The 11,970-nt window shown below is 47.5% G+C and overlaps 1 long non-coding RNA gene across 1 annotated transcript; it reads left to right on the top strand.

The window, feature by feature from the left end:
* The first annotated feature begins 7,132 nt into the window (after positions 1-7,132).
* LOC117871170 lies at positions 7,133-9,932 on the top strand. The gene is made up of 3 exons (XR_004644167.1): positions 7,133-8,491; positions 9,079-9,238; positions 9,346-9,932. It is a non-coding gene; the product is annotated as an uncharacterized LOC117871170 (long non-coding RNA).
* Positions 9,933-11,970: the final 2,038 nt, after the last annotated feature.

An 11,970-nucleotide genomic window follows, 5' to 3' on the forward strand; every position in this document is an offset into this window, starting at 1 on the left:
GGTTCACTGCTCCAGGCCAATGGGGGTGGTGGGAAGTGGCGCGGGTGGAGGGATGTGCTGGCCACCCTTCCCGCAGCCCCCATTGGCCTGGAGCAGTGAACCACAGCCAGTGGGAGCCGCGATCGGCCGAACCTGCAGACGTGGCAGGTAAACAAACCAGGCCCGCCCACCAGGGGCTTTCCCTGAATAAGCAGCGGACCGGCTTTGAGAACCCCTGATATAGAAGATGGTGAATTGGTTTGAAATCAACAAGATGAAATTCAATAAAGACTAGTGCAAAGTACTACACTAAGGAAGGAAAAAACAAATGCACAACTACAAATTGGGGGGAAACTGTCTAGGTGATAGTGCTGCTGCTGAAAAGGCTTTGGAGGGTTATAGTGGATCACAAATTGCATATAAGCCCACAATAAGATGCAGTTACCAAAAAAAAAAAAAAAGACTAATATCATTGTGGGGTGTATTAACAGGAGTGTCATATGAAAGACACAGAGATAATTGTTCTGCTCTACTCAGCACTGGTGAAGAGCTTCAGTAGGAGTATTTTTGGGCATCACACTTTAAGAAAGATGTGAACAAATTGGCAAATGTCCAGAGGAGAGCAACAAAAATGATCAAAAGTTTAGAAAACGTGACAGAGGAGGAAAGGTTAAAAGAACTGGGCATATTAAGGGCTGATGTAAAAGGACGGTGATCAATTGTTCTCCGTGTGCACTAAAGGTAGGATGAGAAGTAATGAGTTTAATCTGCAGCAAGGGATATTTAGAAAGATTTTTCTAATATCTAACCTAACTACTTAATGAGCTTGGCCCCTTTAAAACTTTGCCCTGAGGCAGAGGAAGTGCTGGCTGTTCCATGGGAGTGGAAAGAGGGAGGGTGACAGGGTATGTGTGTGCGTCTGGAGCTCCAGTCAAGAGGGCTGCAGCAAGCAGGTCTTCACAGAGTGAAGCAGCCAAGAACCATCCTGAAGCTTGGGATGGAGAGGGCCAGGGCCAAGAGGAGCATTGAACCAGGGAGGAATCACCCAAGAAGGCCAAACCAGAGCTGGACCCAGTATCACTTGTGCCCAGAGCTGTATGGGGCCGTGAGTACTGGGGCTTGTGACTTTGCACTGGGAATAAGGAGGGAGGTTTGGTGTCTGCCCTTTCATATTGTGGTACCACTGGGTCTGTGGGGCTCATTTTGGATATAACCCTATTTTACCGCACCCCTTATCTCCCCCCACCCCCTGTTGTTTTTCTCCATTCAGCCCTCTGTAAATAAATATTTCCTTTTCCTATATTCCTTGTACTATTCCAGTGTGTGTGCCCACCTGGGAGGTGGGGGAGGGGGTTGGAACTTGTGCCCCTGGGGTGAAAGGGAGTTCCACTGTTGTATTCCTGCATGCACACCTTCTCTTGGCCAGAGCTGCCTACAGAGCAGACTCCATCTTGACCACAAGGGCGCTATAGTTACACTACTGAGATAGTTAAGTACTGGAAGAGGTTACCAAGGGAGGCTGTGGAGATTTTAAGAACAGGTTAGATAAACACCTGTGCAGGGGTGGTCTAGGTTTACCTGAGCCTGTGCCAGCACAGGGGGCTGAAATAGAAGATCCCACGAGGTCCCTTCCAGCCCTTACGAGTCTAACAGTTAATTTTGTAAACCGTGTGTGATATTTATTCATGTGCAGAAGTTTGCCCAAGACCCATCCACCATTAGACACTACTTCAGCAAAGCACTTAAGCACATGCTAACTTTGAACCTGTGAGTGGTTCCAATAAAGTCAATAAGACTTATGTGCTTAACGTTAAACATTTGTTGAAGAGGTTTTCTTGGAGCCAGGCTTTAAATCCCACTTAATCTCTTAAAATAGGGTTTAAGTGAGACTAAAGTGGAGCATTGTCCAGGTGCTGATCCTCTGCACTGGGGTGAATTCAGTCCTAAATACATAGTTTGGCATTCACAACATGAATGCAGATCAGCAATGCCACATGCTTCCTAGCAGTGTGCATCATTTCACAATCCAGTGCTATCATTAAAAAAAAATCCTGTTTGTTCCTTCATCTGTTCAACCATGCCTCCGTTTTTCATTAGCTATACTATTTTGCTGTAAGGGAACATATCGGATCATATTGCCATCCAGACCAGGGTCTGGTCTCTAATTTTTCTGTGAACAGTCTTGGCCTAGCAAACACTCTTGCCACGGTTGCTAGGAATTGTGCTTAGTTGAATAGAGTTCATCATGTGTTTTCTCGCTCTTTTTCTGAATCAACTTTTGGTGCTTAGGAGAGGCTGGCCTAAATCCCAAACTCTAACATGCATCCTGCTAACTCAGCAGATGAATATTTTGCATTACTCTTCAGACTTACAAAGCCATGGACTGAAACATTCCTTCTCCATGCCCCCTTGCTGCAAAACATGGAGGCAGATCAGCCCTAAATAACTAACTAATAGGCGCATCTGCCATTTCCTTTGTCTGCAGTTTTCTTCGCTCCCCTGTTCTCTATCCAGTAGTGACTTGTTATGGTGCAATCTTATCTGAAATGTGAAGTTTCTGTTTTTTCAGGGTAACATGTAGCTTGGATTGCTAGCAAATTACCTGTAAACTAGCTGATAGAGGAAAAATCACTCCCAGGGAGATATAGCTTATTCCAGCTCCCATTGAAGTCAATGCAAGGTCTCCCATTGACTTCCATGGGAGCTTGACTGGGTCCCTAGAAAACAGGCAAGGACTTTTTAGGCAAATTATGTTTGCTACATGAAGTCCCTCACTGACATAGTAGCTAAGCAAAAATGCACATGGTGCATACAATTTCCACAATATCATTTCCTGCAGGTTCCTGCATTTTTGCTAAATGTTGTGGAAGCATGAGGTAGGTTTTAGGTAGCTCACATTTCATTGGGTGAAATACATCTCTGAGCAGCAAACCGCCTGCAAGAGGCCTATCCACCTTTTAAGCCCTGAAAATAGGGTTAAATGGGACTCTTAAGCAGTGGGAAAGCCTTTGTGCAGACCCTCTGCACAGAGGTGAATTTCACCTACCTTGAATATTTTGCACTGTTCTACCAGACACTGTAAGGGCAAATTCTCCCTGTGGGGAGCAACTCAGTATTGGAATCTCAGATGGAAATAGCTGATACTCTCGCTCTTTTCCCAGGTTTAATGTTTCAGGTTTTGAGTAAACATTTCTGCTGTGACCTGGCAACTGCCTGCACAGAGCTCCATGTTTGCTCTTCCTTTTTCACATATTCTGAACTCTCAGACTCCAGGGTCAGGAAGCTACAGGCAATAAATTAAAGGCCAGATTCTGCCACTCTTACTCACAATGAGTAGCTCCATTGACTTCAGTGGTAATGCCCAGAGAGTAAACTACTACTCAGTGTGAGTAAAGGCATCAAAATCTGGGCCTCAGTAACCAAATGCTATTACGTGTTTGTTTTACCCACACTCTGTTCCATGTCGATTATAACATACCACGGAGAATTCCAAAATTCAGCTTTAGAATTCTTTGGTGTTCTGAATGGGTGAAGAAGCAGTGTTTGAATCCGGATGGGGTTTAGGTGGGCATTGTGGTTCAAGGCTGACTCAGGGCTAAAGTGCAGATTCATAGTTGAGGGAACGGCAATTGCATATGTTCATCTGATGAGATTCCTTACCAGGAAAGCTTTGCTTATGAGATTTCAGTCCCCGATGAATCTTGGTCATATGCTGTGGGATCCTGAGTACTTTCAGTGCAATGCTGCATATGCTCAACATCCAGGAATTTCAATGGTATGACTCCAGCACTTTGCCAAGTCAGGCCCTGGAGCTGCAATACACAACCCTTGTGTTTCTAAACCCAATCTGGAACTACCCTGTTTCCCCGAAAATAAGACATCCTCCAAAATAAGGCCTACTTACAGTTTTGCCTCTCATTGTAATATAAGGCATCCCCCCGATAATAAGACCTCCCCGATAATAAGGCATCCACCGATAATAAGGCATTTTTCATTTCTGAAAAATAAGACATCCCCTGAAAATAAGACCTAGCGCATCTTTGGGAGCAAAAATTAATATAAGACACTGTCTTATTTTCGGGGAAACAGGGTAGAACCATAGAAGCAGATTTGGATTTGAGAACTAAATGTGAAGTCCCTGGAAATTCAAAAGAGATTCTGGGTTCAGACCCATGTCTTGTTATGCACATAAATAGGCATTATTACTTATTTAGAGCTTGATCCTGTATGGTGCTGAGCAACACCAAGGGGGTGCTGGGATCCCTTAACTCCCATTGACTTCAGTCTGAGTCGAGGATGCTCATTACATCCTGGGGTTGCTCAGTTGCTTACAAGTTCAGGTCCTTCTTAGACAACTTTCCCTCAACATCCTGGAATAGTTTAATTCCAAAGTAGATTCTGTCCTTAAAAGTGCCTATCTTGGCCCCCTCCTATCTTATACAGTAAATGTATGTTTTGGCAGGATCCTGCATGCAGACGAGCAACTTCATTTGAAATATGTACTAGACCTTTCCACATGATATGCTTCATGTCACAAGCTGATGCTGCCATTAACAAATTGGTTTGCGCTTTTATCTGTGCAGTGCAGCACAGCACCAATTTCCCATTACTTTCACTACTTAGCCAAAAGGGAAAGGATCCAAACCTTTTGCCTTTAAAATGATTATATTGCATTTGCATATTCCATGCACAGAGTACAAATACAGCTGGAGCAGCTTACAATTGTTTAAAATCTTAGTGAAGTTTTGCTATGACCCAATATATGTAGCAGGGATCAGCAAACTTTGGCTCACGGCCTGCCAGGGTAAGCACCCTGGTGGGCCGGGCCTGTTAGTTTACCTGCCACGTCTGCAGGTTCCGCCAATTGCAGCTCCCACTGGCCGCAGTTTGCCGCTCCAGGCCACAGCAGCCCCCATTGGCCTGCAGCGGTGAACCACGGCCAGTGGGAGCCGTGATCGGTCGAACCAGCGGACGCGGCAGGTAAATAAACCGGCCTGGCCCACCAGGGGGCTTATCCTGGCGGGCCGTGTGCCAAAGGTTGCCGATCCTTGATATACAGTCAAAAACCAGGAGTCACGCCACCAAAAATCAGAAGATTGGCTTAAAAGTCATGAGATATTTACAAATACTAAATGTTTTTATGTCCTTCCCCATGTCAGGATTGGTGCACAGGGCGGAAACCAGTCGCTTTCACGCCTCTACATCATTGGCTGCAGCTGCTTCCACTTGCTCTAAACATACACACCCAAGAGTTTACAGTCCAAATGGACAAGACCACCAAAGGGATGACAAAAGGAAGGATTATCAGCCCCAATTTTCAGATGAGGACCTGACGCACGGTGACTTGCCCAAGGTCACACAGGAAGTTGATGGCAGAATGGGAACCGAACCTGGATGCTGAGGATATGTTTACACTGCAATCAAAGATGTGACTGCATCATGTATAGACATACCTGAACTCGCTTTACAACCTCCTTCTATCCATAAGCGAAACAAATCACAGCGATTAACCAACCAACAGCAACCTCGACCTTGTCACAGTATAGCTTCTCTACACATAGGGCCTGGTATAAAAATGGTGTTAATGAAGTAGGCTTGCAAATCTTCCCAGTTGGCCAGCACAGCACCGGTATGGGGCTGAATTACATTCTATACAAGCCTCTAGTGAGCCTCAGCACAGAATTTGTCCCTATGCCTATCATATTTTATCCACATGCCTGAAGAGCAGGGCCACTAGGCAAACTAGGCAGCCGCCTAGGGCATCAAGATTTGAAGGTGCCAAAAAGCAGTGCCCAAAATGCCTGGGATGCTCACGTGGCACTGGCTAAATGTGTAACCCTCTTCCCGCCACTGTGCGAGGGGGCGCTGCGGCTTTGATCAGCTCTGGCCGGCTGGGAAGTGATGTCATTCCTCCTCCAGCCACCGGGGGCGCTGCGCTGCTCCCTGCTGCTCTGGCTTTCCCCAGGGCCCCGCCCCTGCTCAGCCCCGCCCTGCCCCCACTCCCTGAGCTCTGCAGCAGGGCCGGGGCTGCACTCACCGGCGGCGGGAAGTGCAGAGACCCGGCCCCAGCTGCGCCGCCGGTGAGTGCTGGGGGCTGGTGCCCCCTGCCCTCCAAGCCAGCCCCGACCCCCCGGAAGCCTGGGGCACCCTCCCTGGGGGGGCGCTGCGTAGGGCCCCAGAATATCTAGGGACAGCCCTGGTACCCGCCACCCTGCCCTCAGCCAGCCCCACATCCCCGTCTCCAGCCAACCCCGGACCCCATCTCCAACCAGCTCCGCATCCCCTGCCCGAAGCCAGCCAGCCCCACTCAACCCTGTCTTCAGCCAACCCCTGCCTACCCCCATGCCCAAAGCCAGCCAGCCCCACACCCTGTCAGGTTATTCATTTATTTTCATTAAAATATGTAGTCTAAATAATTAAATTAATAAATTTTCAAGCCGAGTATGTATTAATTCTAATGAACAATGCCATATTATGAAGTATTCATTTTTGAAAGTTTATAATAAGCGATGCTCTGGGGGGAAGGGTGGGGTTGGGAGGCGCAAGGTGGAAGTTTTGCCTAGGGCGCAAAATATCCTTGCACCGGCCCTGCTGAAGAGAAAGGGTATGAAGACCTATGAAGCAATTTCAGCTGTGCATGCTAAATATTGTCCACAGGAGAAGCTGTTGTTCTTGAGATAAGTTGGTGAGGGCCTCCCGCAGCCTGGTACAGTCTCCCACAGGTGGTCGAATGAAATACTGAACCAGTCTCTGGTTCAATCAGAGGCAAGGTGACTCAGCACCTCACAGGAGGTACTCAGAATCTTGCAGGCTCAGGCCCAAGTAGGGGACTGCTGTCTGGAGTCACATTACTTGGTTGTTACATTTGAGGAGATGCTGTGTTGCACTGAGAGAAAACGTCACATTCTCACAAACATCAGTGTATAGCAGGGATCGGCAAACTTTGGCATGTGGCCCGTCAAGGAAATCTGCTGGCGAGCCGGGACGGTTTGCTTACCTGCAGCGTCCGCAGGTTCGGCCAATCACAGCTCCCATTGGCCGCGATTCACCGTCCCAGGCCAATGGGAGCTGCAGAATGACTGAACCTGCAGACGCTGCCTGTAAACAAACCGTCCTGGCCTGCCAGCGGATTTCCCTGACGGGCTGTGTGCCAAAGTTTGCCGATCCCTGGTGTATACTATACCAAATGGAGACTTTCAGGATTCTGTTTCAATTGGCATTCAAGGAAAAGCTAATGAATGAAGTGGTCTAGATGAAAGTGTCTGCACTATAGCCTTCGCAAGTGAACAGAAAGTTGAAAAGGTCTGTGATGGGGGTATTCACCCTACAACATTCCTGAAGGGGTGGAGGTAGGCTAGACAGGCCAATTAACCACCTAGACTGATCCTGGAGGGGAGCCAGGGATCAATAACTTTTTATTAAGGATGAAGTTCACCTGGGCAGGAACAGGTGGGACTTCTATAAAGCGAAGAAGCTGAGACCAGATGGAGGCTGCAGGGGGAAATAATCTGCAGTCACTCCCTGACAGGAGGGAGGTTTGTTACAGATTACAGGGTCTGGCACGAAGCCAGAGGGGGAAGTAGCCAGAGGGAGCGGAGAAAGCTTGGGTGGGTGCTAAACCCAGAGGTGCCAGAGGAAAGAAAGAGGGGGTAGGACTGAGCCCAGGGAAGTAACAACCAGGTCTGGGAGTCAGTAGAACCATAGTTGCGGAGCATAGGGTGTGTGGGCTGGAACCTAGGTTAGTTTGTGGGCCTGGGTTCCTCTACCAGCCACTGGGTATGTGGCACAGCTTTGGATGTAGAACAGAGGACTGCTTGGAAGGGAAGAGGAACAGCTTGTCCTGAGAAACACTGACAGACCTTCTGGAAGGGGAGAATTAAAGTGCCCAGGCCAGAGGGTCGAGTCACAAAGAAGAAGAATACCCAGACCTGGAGGATGAGATGGAGACAACAGGCTGAGTGACCGCAGGAAGGGGTGTCTGACCAATAGTGAGCTAATCTCCAGATGAATCACAAGGTGGCACGCCAGCAGTGAGTAGCAACCCCATTACAAGGTCCAAATGATTAGGTCCCCCCGTGACCTGAGCTAGAAGTTGGTAACTACTACTTATGTGCCTAGTTTTGCGTTACAGTGGAAAATAAACAGGAAATAGTTCAGTAACTGGAGCATGACTGGAACAAACTCTACTGTGGTTAAAAGCCTGTGCATTGTGGATACATAACACTACTCTTCAGGGTTGGCAGGCGTTTTGCTTTGATAATGAAAAATGTTTGAAAGTAAACTCCCCATAATTTAAAGAATTCATATAATCTATCAGAAATAATAACCAACCTTTGAGCACAAGTATAAAAGACTATATTATGTCTGGCACACGCAGTCAAACCTTCCCACCTATAGTCCCTTAATGCAACTCTTTATCCTCTTGTGTAAAGGACTACTGATGCCTCTGTCATTCTGTGACAGAAGTGGAGCTGATACATACCACTGTTATGAATACTGTTGGACCCGCTAGGTAAGCATTTGAGAATAGTGATATGTAGCATAGTTATTGAGGGAGACTGTATAATTTATAGTGGGGTAGTAGCATATTTATTGAATACAGTAGGGGCTGTGGGAAGAACAAACAGGGAGGCAACATAACGGCTTCCTAGTGAAGACCATCTAGGTCACTGGTGGGCAAACTGCGGCCCGCGGGCTGCATGCGGCACATCAAGGTAATCTGTTGGCGGGCCGCAAGACAGTTTGTTTACATTGACTGTCTGCAGGCACGGCGGGCTGCAGCTCCCAGTGGCCGTAGTTTGCTGTTCCCGGCCAATGGGAGCTGCAGGAAGCGGCACGGGACGCAGGAACGTGCTGGCCCCTGTTTCCTGCAGCTCCCATTGGCCAGGAATGGTGAACCGCGGCCACTGGGAGCTGCAGCCTGCCGTGCCTGCAGACAGTCAATGTAAACAAACTGTCTCATGGCCTGCCAGCAGATTACCCTGACGGGCCGCAGGTTGCCACTGATCTAGGTGCACTCTAGAAAAACAATGGGTCAAGCTGTTCGCTTCAAGGAACCTATGCTGAGTCTCCAACACCCTGTAAACCTTGTTTTGCCAGAACTAGGAGGCTGGAGAGCAAATGGAGACTGAAGAGTTAAAAAGCACTTCCTGAAGGGGAGAAGAGTCGCTTGTGAGCAGCCATCTAGGCAGACAAGCTGGCACAGACAGGGCTGTGTGGAGGAGTCTGAAGGAATTGGGTCTCCTAGATCCAGGGAATGGTAAGCCTTAGGGAAGAATTAGGTATGTGCACAATAGGCTTTATTGTTTTTAAGATATACGTTCTCTGGAATGCTTTTGTTCTAAATAAATGATTCTTTCCTTTAAGGAGGCTGTTTGGTCACTAATGACCACTGTTATTGCCCCAGGGGAATGGAATTGCATAAACCAGACCTGCTGAGGTGATCACAGTTGAGACCCAGGGGACTGCAACCCAGCACCTGATCTGAGAGTGGAGAATCCTGTCATTCCATCCCAAGAGAAGAGACAACCCAAGGCCTGAGACCTAGAGAGGTGTGCACTGAGAGACCAGGAAGGCTCAGAGGCAAAGTTTACCTGGTAACTGTGAAAGCTTTATGGGCAGTTTTCAGCACTCCTCCTTCCTTGTCCTTTATTAACAATAAACACTCTCCTGTCTCCTGCTTACTGACTTAACTTGCTCTTTGTTGGTGGAGTAGCTCAGGGACCCTCCTTGCAGCCAGCACCCTCTGCTCCCCACAGCCCCACCATCTGCAGCCTACATCTCTATTGCAGCTTCATGAATTTGCATGGCGCATGGTTCTGGGTTCCCAGAGAAGTGGACTAGATTTAGCATTTGCTTTCCTAGGGATTTTAACCCACTTTGTCATTGTAGATTACAAACAAAGCTGAATCCAAGTCAATTTCCTTTAGTTTTGTTAACACACAGATAATTTTTCAGACTTGAGATAGCAACTGTTGCCTGTTGAGCTATGGACTTTAAATGCAGCTCCCTTATTTCTTTACTGTTTCATGGATCCCCAAAGTATAACTCTCATATTTACTCAGAGAAGCTTTTTTAACTAAAGCTCTTTAACTCAGTGAAGAGTGTAACATGCTGACCTTGGCCAGCATGAGCAATGAGCTTTATGGAACTGTGCAATTTACTGGGATGACTTCTGTTCAAGGACTAAATCCTGCTTGCTTTACTTGAATGAGTAGTTCCACTGATGGGGACAGAGTTGAGCTGAACACGATTTGACGCTAAGATATAAATGGGCCACTATTCAAACATATTTTGATTAGTATTATACAAATATAGGGCTGGAAGGGACCTCAAGAGTCCACTTAGTCTGTCTTCTCCATGCTGAGGCAGGACCAAGTACCTAGACCGTCCCTGACAGGTGTTTGTCTAACCACCCTGTCCTTAAACCTCCAGTGACTGGGATTCCACAACCTCCTTTGGTAACCTATTCCAGTACTTAATTGTCCTTATAGTTCAAAAGTTTTCCTAATACCCAACCTAAATCTCCCTTGCTGCAAACTAAGCTGATTATTTCTTGTCCTACCTGTCACAGTTTAGGGCACGTGCACCTGTATTTCCCTTTAATGATTCAGCAAGGGCACCCACTCTCAAGCGTCCAGCTCCCCTGGTCATCACCTCTCTTGAGTGCAGATCCACATCTCTCTTCCTTCTGACAGGAGAATTCCCAGGCCAAACAGTTCTCTGCCTTTAGTGTGTTATTCCCAGCAAAAGATAGTTTGCCTAGACAGGCCTGATTGCTCCTAGACAGTACATAGTGTAATTGCCAACAGTTATAAGTTATCACACATACTTCCTATGCAAGCCTATTTTATTCTTAAGGAAAAAGCACTATAGAGAAAGCCTATTAAAAACAAGTAAAGAACCTACATGTATGCTGATAATCTTACCACAGCTCACTCCAGCTGTCTCCAACATGGACTCTGGCACATGAGTCCTTCAGATCCTCAAAAGGGAAACCTTTTGTGGTCACAAGTTCATCACAGCCTCAGCTCAAAACTAGCACCCAGTCTTTTATGGGACTTCAGTAAGCCAAATCTTTCCAACCCTTCCCTAAAGCTTGGGGCCTCCATGGATCCTAAAGCAGTTCCTGAGACTATTTAAAACTACGCTATTTTTCAAAAAATCTTTTCTTTGTCTGTTGGTCCCTGGAGTATCCGGTTTGAACTAGGGTTGCCAACTTTTTAATCCCTGAAAACTGAACACCTCTTCCCCCGAGGCCCCACCCCTTCCTCCAAGGCCCTGTCCCCAGCCCCACCTGTCACTCACTCCACCCCCACTCCTGTCGCTTGCTCCCCCATCCCCTGGGACTCACCTGCTGCTTGCAGAGCTGGCTGGGAGGGGCTGACATGGAACCTGCCCGGCTGCCCAATCGGGGCATGGCAGGGGTCAGTCCCAAGAGCAAAGGGCTGGGGAAATTGGACCACAGCAGAGTGGGCGGGGGGGGGGCAATCACTGGAGCAAGGGGCTGAGGCGGAGTGGGGGTCTCTTTATTAAAACTTTTTACAAATTTGAAGACTGTTGTCCTAGAAATGCTTTGTAGGGTTGGGCAAAAATTAATGAGTCCCACTAGCAAAGATGGCAGAAAATAATATTTGATGTACCGTGTAATACCTATGTAAAGAAATAAATACAAGGGGCCCCCAGAGTTCCCTGCTCATATGAAGGTCCAGAGCTCATTGCAGTCAATGGAAATACTCTTATGATGTCAGAGGGCATTGGATCAGGCTCACAGAGGGCTGTGGAAATAAGCATTGTTTCTTCCACAATGGTTGCAAAGGGCCCCATCCATGGGGGAAATAGCCTGGATCTACTGTACAGGGTTGGGTAGATGTAGGACTTGAGGACCCAAGGCAGAGTGTGCATTGCACCTGAGCAGAACAACTCTGGGTACAGCTCTGTGAGGAGCATTGTTGCTCCCAGAATTTCGGGGCAGGGGTAGGCCAGGGAGGA

The sequence above is a fragment of the Trachemys scripta genome, chromosome 1 (assembly GCF_013100865.1).
Source record: "Trachemys scripta elegans isolate TJP31775 chromosome 1, CAS_Tse_1.0, whole genome shotgun sequence".
In the NCBI taxonomy this organism is placed as follows: Eukaryota; Metazoa; Chordata; order Testudines; family Emydidae; genus Trachemys; species Trachemys scripta.